A 9,325-nucleotide genomic window follows, 5' to 3' on the forward strand; every position below is an offset into this window, starting at 1 on the left:
AACCCTTTTCCATTGAGAAAGGTAGTTACTTTCTTCACTCTACCCGGATGTAAAAATGAGTACCTGACTTCGGTTGGGGAGCTGAAAGGTGATGGAAGGAATACTTCACAAGCAGAGGTTCGGCTCCGGATTTTTATAAATATCTATTTATGTGTTTCTATCAGGCTTTCTGTTTGGTACCGTTTTCTTTATGTCTCGCGGTCAATAAAGAAAACGGTACAAAATAGAAAGCCCGATAAAAACACATAAATAGACATAAAACAGCTGGAGCAGAACCTCTGCTTGGTGAGTAGGGAGGAAATGGATGAAGTGGATAAACAATCCACCTTGCCTAAATATTCAAAAAGGCTATGTGACTGTCTTTAAGTCAACCTAAATCTAAGTACAGTTATTCAGATCAAGCAGGATGGATATGTACAGTTAATGTCGAAAACTAGGACATACACATTGAAATATGATGATAAAATATTCGGTAAACATGATGTTAAATGATGCCATATGCTTAAACGGCAAGTGAGATATAAAATTGGGCGCGGCTGTTTTCATAACGTCTCGGTCGGGGATGTATAGATCAGTTTCAGAACCTATTGAAAACAACCAGATTCTGAGTTCGGTGACTGTACAAGAGGCTTCGTGAATACTAAACTGCGTGATCTCTGAAGGTTCTGAAAGTTGTGCTTCGCTTTTTTTGTCAATGTCGTGTGGTTGGCCACTTCTTTTGGCCATCATTTCAACGATATTTGTGAGAATCTCAGCGAAAGGCTTATGTGTAGTTTATGAATATTTAATTGGCTCAAACAGCAATACAGCTTGACTGTTTTACATGTAGTTCACCTTTAGTTATTAAGATTAAACTTCAGGTATTTTTTACCATTGAGGTATTTTTCATCTTTTATTAGATATTTTGTTATGATCCCTGCCTTATATGTTGTGACCTTCGAAGAACAGATCACAAGAAGTGATTGGTCATTAAAAAGACAACATACCGAAATATTCTGTAAGACTTGTTACAAAACTTAGATATTGGAAAAGTAAGATTGGAGTTTTGGAAAATAACACATGATGTGACACCGCTAGACAATCGTTGTTATGTTAACACCTTCAAATAGACGAAGGGATAGAGAATCTCATACCTCAATGATCTTGACGTTTAGAGTTGTTGTGAATTTCTTAATGCCATATGCCCAATCGTCCCTGTACTCTAACAGTAGATGCTCCATAGATCGAGCTACCCGAGCGTCCAAAACCTGATGTCCTTGACCTCACCGAGCACCATCTGTTTTCGGACTAGCTATATACCATATTACTTTCATGACGGGTTGTCCTAAAGTACCTAGAAAGATGCAAGGGCCAAAAATCACAATTTGTCTTCGCGAAACATCAATAACTAGGAACAGGCGTTTTTTCTTGGGGGGGGGGGTATTTTCTATCTTCAGAAAACAGAAAAGTAAAAGGCAGTGGGGTGGACGTCAACTCTAAGAGCGTGGGTTAAACGGTATGTCTATCTCAAGTTAAAATCAACACCTCGATTCAAGTATGGGATTTATTTCTGTCACTGGCTTTTTTTCCAAATCAAAATGCCACATTAACAGTTGCATTTTATTTGCCTCAGTCATGTGGTGCTGTCACAAGAGTGAGGAGAGTGACAAGAGTGACAAGCCTTTCGTAAGTAATGGCTCTGTCAGTGAATAAGTGAAACAATGTGTTTAGCAAAAAAACGCACTCTATTTAGATTTGTACATGAACTTGTGGAAATGACGATATCAGCTAGCCTGAGTTTGCCATGTTTTGCATTGTCTGCAATTTCAATAAATCTAAATCTAAATGCTTTGTTTTCGTGGAATCTAACATGAACCAGTTCAATGCCACCAGAGTTTGCAACACCCCCTCCTCACACACATGCTCTGGCCAAGCATGGAATACTAGTATGTCGTATAATCGTAACATACTGTTCCCTAAGCACTTGTAAGAAATAGAGCGTCATGATGTTTTTTCTAGGTTCCCCATACAAACAACGTCATTAGGAGGTCCTTGTAGTTCCACGCAGAGTTGCCATTAAAGGGGCCAAAACCTACAAAACATAACCTTCGCCTTGTTAAGGTGGTATCTCACCTCACTTGGGGCACCGGTGTGGCACTGCGGGGTTCGTTCACTGCGGCACATTTGTCTCATTTTTGCCGATTTTTTTAATAATTTAGATATTGCATAATACGTAAAAAGTATAAGTTAGAAGACAACAAAATACACAAAACCTATGAAAATTCGTTCCGAGTGATCTCTAAAATTTAATAGTTGAGTAATCTTTCGAACCCCATAGTGCCACGCCGGTGCCCCAAGTGCAGTGGGATACCACCTTTAGCGAAGGTAAATAAATCAATATTTCACATAACAACGTAGGGAATTCAATAAACACTGGGTGGAGACGACCGAGGACGTCTTTGATTTGGGATGACCAATAAAAGTGGCACGGTGTCCTTGCCCGGGGGAATCTTTGGGACAACACCTAACGCTAAGTTCCAAGTAGCCGTCCATGTAGCTTAACCTTGTCTGTATGTGAGCTTACAACTAATCTCCAAGGCTTCTGGTTGCAAATCGCCTACCAACAGTACTGTGTCCATGCTTGTGAATACAGTCTCGGCCGGCAGGTACGATCTTTGCTACCGATACGTTAGTCTACAGCTGCTAGGTTAGATTTAACACTCCTCCAGTATGCCCTGAGATGCCCCTGCATAAAACATCGAACTCAGCTTAACTGCCGCTACTGAACGTCATACCTATAAATCATGTCTTACCTCGCTGCTACTCTGCACCGTCGTCTAATTAACTCCACGAAACAGTCACGTACACACACATACCTAGTCTAGACTAACGGGACTTTGCCAATGATTATCACTGTGATATTTGGCATTTTTAATCGTATCTTATGACTTGGCATGTGTGAAACAAAAACCGGTTCTGTATTTCACAGTGTTCCAACACCAAAGCTTGCCAGCTGGCATGGTTCTGTGGTCTGTTGACCTGCCACTTACCCTCAAGACACAATAAATGCGTAATGTTTCACAAATTGCCCAGTGTTCCAGCTGACGAAACGGCCTTCATGCAATAACAATCTCGGTAATGAAATTTGTGCGGAAACATGCTTGTACCGGCTTTAAAACATCCTCCCGTTTATGTTATTTCTGTCTATTATATTCGTTCATGGCATTTCCCCCCATAGGTTGATTCAAGGGGACCAGCCATTTCCAACATATGATGATGTTTCCTTTACGAGTCTTACAGCCGGCAGTGATGTCAACTTGATTGCTTGCTTATTACATATTGATTGACCGGAGTAGCCCATAAAACAGTTGTCCATCTGGCCCTGGGAGCAGGGACCTGTAATTAGAGCCATAACATAGCCTGAGGTGAAGGCCGCTGGAGTTCATCCACGAGTTTGCCCATCAGTCTTGCTGGTTGCTTGGTTTTGGATCATTATATTTTTCGCCTGGCGAAAATGATTTTATGTTTCCCTCTCAGTGACATTATGTCTACCATAAAGTATAACACAGTATCAGCCAAAAAGATGGTGAATTGGCGGAAATATCAGAAATTTTAATGTAATTGACAAAAACTCGGCAGCTTGCCTGTCACAACTAGATAATCTTGATAAACCTCCTTAGTTATAAGTACAGTGAATCAGAATCGTTCGACATGATCAGTAACACACTTAAATAACAGCAAGTGTGAACATTCTGAGAAATTCTTCTAGAAAATTCAGGCTATTTTTCATACATTGTAGTTGACTTGAGGTCGTTCACTTCCATTATCCCTATTAACAATAGTGACAGTTACAATTAATGACCACTCATACGTAGAAAAGAATTCTTCCCTTGAATGAATATTATCATATTTTGTAGTTATGTATGTAGTTGTTTCTTGTTTTTGTTTTTGGTTCGCTTGTTTACTTTATTTCTATTTCCGCGTGTTAGAGGATACGGCCTTGTAGAGGAAATCTATATTCCTGTTGCCGGATCCTCTCAGAACATTTCTGTAAATCCGAATAAATAAACACATAAATAGATAGATATTTGATTTCCTATTTGGTTTTACAAACATGATAGATGATGGGGCAACAACCTTGACAACTGGTAATGCCAGGATGTGTTCAAATGACCTCTCCATTTTTAATCTCCTGGTTTATGGTGCTTCCCAAGAGAAGAACGTTAATACGGAGTTTTTGTTGCGAATTTTGCCTGATATTCAGCCAATGTGTGCGTGGCTTGCCGCATGACCTGGGGTAAACTCGGGCCATTGTTTGCGAGACTGTGTGTGCGTGTTGCTATGGCTCTATCTATTTATCACAATGTACGGACGGATAAAAGAACTTGTGAAGTAGAGAATGTATTATAATATAGTAGCAGCTCACTGTGCCGAACAATACGGCATGCTGAAGTCGCCTTGTTGTCCCACATCACAATGATCCTAAATCCACCCTACTAATCACTTCACTATGTCGTGTAACGTTAGTCATGTGTAGTATGGAGTAGTGTTGAATCATAATGCCCTCCTGACATGCGATCTCCGCAATCCTCAAAGTCTATTCTTATAGCCACGTAATCAACACTACACCTAAGGTAACAACTAGCCGGTATTGCCTCTAACCAAGCCTGTAATTATATGTGCACAGTAGACAATGTACAATTGTACCTCTTACCGGCCGATATTTCTGTACAAATACCTATCTATTCGGTCTGAATAGGCGTTGAATTAGACTAATAATTTTGTCACAAGTTCTCACAGTTTTAACACGTTCCTATAATACATACCGCACTCTTTTTTTCCTATCTTCAAAACAATTACCTTCTACCATTGAATATTCGATAGTGAAGCTGCGAACTCTCCTACTGTAATGGTATTGAATATATAATCCCCACTTCTACTTTTCCTTGTAGTCTTGTCACTCCACCCTTCCACCCCTCGATATGCAATAGTTTCTCCTTTGTCGAAGACATCCAATCGAAGTATCTGAAGGCCCGCCCCCTTACATTGTCTTTTTTCCTGGAACTATAACGTGAAATACACATGTGCCGATCTCACCGCACCTGACTCTACAGAGTGGCAGTAAGACATGGGCTGTGGTCATCATTCTAGTCTTTCCCCGCACAGCGTTGAGCGACCGAATGCCGGTATGTTGTGCGAGGCAGTCAGGCCTCTTAAGGCTCTAGCCGCCCCGATCTTGTTTGTTGTACTGTGTTTTGCCTTCTTCCTGCTTAAGACAGCGAGCATAGTGCTAACTTTTGTGGCACCGGCCAAGAAAGAAGACCTCCTCGCGAAACTCCTGGGTCGAGAAGAACAGGAGCAAACGTCTAGCTTTCAGTACGACATCGACGAGTTTCTAACTTGGAATTCTCTGAAGGGGCTGGTGTACTCCCAGATGGTGGGCATCATGAAGCGCGCGCGCCATGGCAAGCCTGCCCCGGACCCCACCCTGGTCCTCCTCGACAGCGTCACCGAGAAGACCCTGCTGAGCTTTGCCGTGGCCGACCGACCACTCTTCGTCAACTTCGGCAGCTACACCTGACCACCGTTCGTACCGGACTTGGCCGTCTTCGACGAGATCGTTGCCGAGTTCGGCGAGAGAGTCGATTTTCTCTTGGTCTACATCGAGGAGGCGCATCCGACGGACGGGTGGTCTTTCCGCGCCGGGCCTGACATCACCAGCCACCAGTCTATTGGTCAGCGGTGTACGGCAGCACGAGCCATGCTGGCCAACAGGACAGTACTGTACAACGTAGCTGTGGACTCCATGACGAACAGTGCGAACTATCAGTACGGTGCCTTCCCGGACAGGGTCTACATCATACGGCATGGACAAGTCGTCTACGAAGGCGGCAAGGGTCCTTTCAAATACAGCTTGCAGGAGGCAAGAACCTGGCTACAGGAGAATATTGGACAGCAGAAAAACTAACCATGGACATTACTTCAGGTTATGTATGAAATGATACATACTTTTAAAATATGTCGGACGCTTCAATGCACTGTAAGCAATTAGGACGTTTTTTGTGTGCACTTTTCATCGTTATTTTCGATAAAATGTCTCCGTACAAGGAATTGCCACATGACGGTCATGTTTAGACGATGTGACTACGAATCAACAAACAACAAGACACAAACATTCGTGGTGTTTGTTAAATGTTATAAACTTTTAGATATCCGTTAGATATTCGAGACGTTATGCGGTAATATTTATGTCGAGACAATGTTTTAATAGCAGATGTGATCGACCGAAAGCTCTCGAGTTCCAGCTTTGTTGAAATGACGACCATTGTTATAAAACCTTTCTTTGGTGGCCGTGGTCTGATGTCGGTTTAAAACCACCTTGCTGCAACAAACGAGTAACTTTCAGACAAGTTACCATAATAACAAGCATTACGTTCATCGTTGTACAATTTGTAAAGAAATGTATCGGCTTTACTGAATTTTCTTATGGTTTGAAATATACAGTGTTTTAGTGACAGTGACTCTTGGTTTTAATCATACATCGCGGCGATATACGGATCTGTGTGTGCGCCTGTGTGTGTGTTTGTGTGGATGTGTGTGTGCATGTGAATGTGTATGTGCGCGGTAAACTAACCAAACTACTCAGGCTAGTACCATAATGCACTTGAATATTACAAATATAATCTTGCTAGGCGCAAAATGGTCGAAAGCAATATGAGTATGTGTGTTATTTGAACGAGTACTTGCACCAACTCTTATAACCTAAACTCATTGCAAAGTTGAATTGTTTACCACAACGTTTATTTTGATATTCAGATTGAAGACAAAGTTGAATTGTTTACCACAACGTTTAATTTGATATTCAGATTGAAGACAAAATTGAATTGTTTACCACAATGTTAAATTTGATTACAGAAAAGAACAAAAATGGCTAGGGAGAGATTTGGGTTACAGCCGAAGTCCACGAATATTAATTGTAAATGGCAACATGCACGTTACATATACCAGGAAAGCTATTAGACATATTTCGGCCGTCGATAGAAATAACTAGTCTCCACCAGGCCTTCCTACGGGGGTACGGGGATCGCAGAATTCGGCACAAAAATCGGTAAATGGGCCAGGGGGCTCGGTTCACGCTAAGGTTTATGTTTCCCTTCGGTCAGCCAACTCTTCTGGTAGCAAAACTCCCCTGGAAAATTATTCTCCCTGTAATAGCCAGCGTTGTCAGTCTGGTAGAGACTAAGAAATAACAGCTCCAGTGTAACAGTTCAGTGAGGTAATAAGAGAATGGCTACATTTGTCTACAAAAGGTGCTCGTCGGGGGTACTGCAGCTGGTGACCACCAGGTCGATGTCCAGACTTTCAGGTCGTTGTCCAAAATATATTTCGGACAGAGCTACCGACCTAGAAATAGGTCGCCATGGACACGTTTTGGGGAGGAGTCGAAAAACAGGTAACTATTCAGGGACAGATCAGGAATAATGATGAGAATGCGCAAAGAATAATGCCCGCTTTTCCTATTTTTAACTGTATTTTTCTATCAGCTACCTGTTAAGAACATGATGATGATTGTATGTTAAGAGAAAAATCGCTATGTAGTTTAATTTCCATCCCTTGTTATTTTAACCAATTCTTGCTGATCAAAGTTCATAACACCTGCCAGTAAATTGTCAGACAAAACAAAACGACCTCACCTTCTGGTCTCACCAATCAGACATCAGATAAACATAGCATGTCGATCTGGTAACTCTGTAAACGCCAACTTTTCTTCCATAAATCTTGAAACCGGACTGCGAACCTAAGTAGGCAGGAACTTCGTGTTTTTGTTTGTATTGTTTGTTTGATTTGCACTTCCAGGAAACCGCCTCGTGGCGTAACCCACCAGAATTGTAGTGAAGAGTACATGCAGTATATTCGGAGGTTGGTTGATCCATTCACACCAGGAAGGACCCCTATTCTTTTCGATAACTGCGTTGGGTTCTTTTTCGTTTTCAAGGTTCGGCTATCGTAAAACACATGACCCCATTCAACGCCCTATTTGAAGGACGGCCCTATGTACACCTTTTGACATGAGTCGAGTCAGGAAATAGATTTTAAGTGTCTTTCCTTAGGGCACACCAGCGGAGCTGTCAGGGATTCGACCTCAGTACGAACCTCCAGGTTCGGAGTCTACAACCCTGACCAGGTAGACCTGAAAGGAATCTAAGGTCGTTCTGGTATCCAGGTAAGTTCAAACGGAGGTCATGGAGCATGAACTGATGGATGCACTGAGAGTCGACGTCCGGACCTTCACCTTAGCACGGTGCACAGTCGCGGTTTCAGTCTACCGTATAATACCGTACAATTAAACATTTAGGACAGTGTTCAAAAATAGCTCTCGACACAATGGAGAAGATATTTGTACGCTTTGAGGGGACACGTGGTAATTATTATGTCCCGAGTTTCAGTTCGTGAACTGGTCACTACCTGAAAGACCAGTCCCTAAAATGAAACCAAAGATGGCGGCTGGCTGTAAGTGTAATCCTTATGAAATTAAATGTAATCTTTATCGACACAACAAAAGTACTGCGACCTCCCTAAGGTCTTCTACATCTATAAATACATACACGTGGATACAATTGGAGTTACAAACAGGTACATGGACATATAAACATGTTGAGTTGAACGTAACGTTTACACTATTGGTTCTAAAGTCTAAAAATTTGTTGTTAGTTGGCCAGCTTGGTATTCTTTTAATGTTTGTCTCCCAGAATTTCCCAAGCAGAAGGTGTAGTCTCTCCGTCTCTCTGTGTCTGTCTCTCTGTCTCTCTCTCTCTCTCTCTCTCTCTCCCTCTCTCCCTCTCTCTCCCTCTCTCTCTCTCTCCCTCTCACTCATTTTGACTTACTTAGAATGAATAAACAAGCTTCAACAAGTTGATTCATATATCATATATTATTATGTGGTATAATCACTGCCTTTCAGTAGGACTCACAAATGAATAACACAGCGTGTTACACTTACAGTTATATAGCACATACAAATCATGATAAATATTAATGATAAAATTTAGCACATCTGTATGAGAATTGCCGTTAGACCCATGCGGTCATATTTGTCGCACGATTTTGAAGTCGTAGGATTTTCTAGCAGGCTGTGACAGAAGCCACTACCGACAGGGATGTCACAGTATTTTGTTATACATTAGGCGCGATTCGAACTGAAGCAGAAGATTGAGAGATAGATGACGTGAAGAAGATAGTTAAGCGAAACTCTCCCTTAAGAAGCATCGCATAGTCAACCCCCTGATGAGATCCCGAAAGAAAACATATAGAGGCGTGAGAGGAACTTTTATAACAGGCAGAAAAC

General features: G+C 41.8%; 1 pseudogene; it reads left to right on the top strand.

Moving 5' to 3' along the window:
* Positions 1 to 4,719: 4,719 nt before the first annotated feature.
* Positions 4,720 to 6,485, top strand: LOC118422439 (annotated as a pseudogene).
* The last annotated feature ends 2,840 nt before the right edge of the window (positions 6,486 to 9,325 follow it).

Source organism: Branchiostoma floridae, chromosome 9 (assembly GCF_000003815.2).
Source record: "Branchiostoma floridae strain S238N-H82 chromosome 9, Bfl_VNyyK, whole genome shotgun sequence".
Classification (NCBI taxonomy): Eukaryota; Metazoa; Chordata; class Leptocardii; order Amphioxiformes; family Branchiostomatidae; genus Branchiostoma; species Branchiostoma floridae.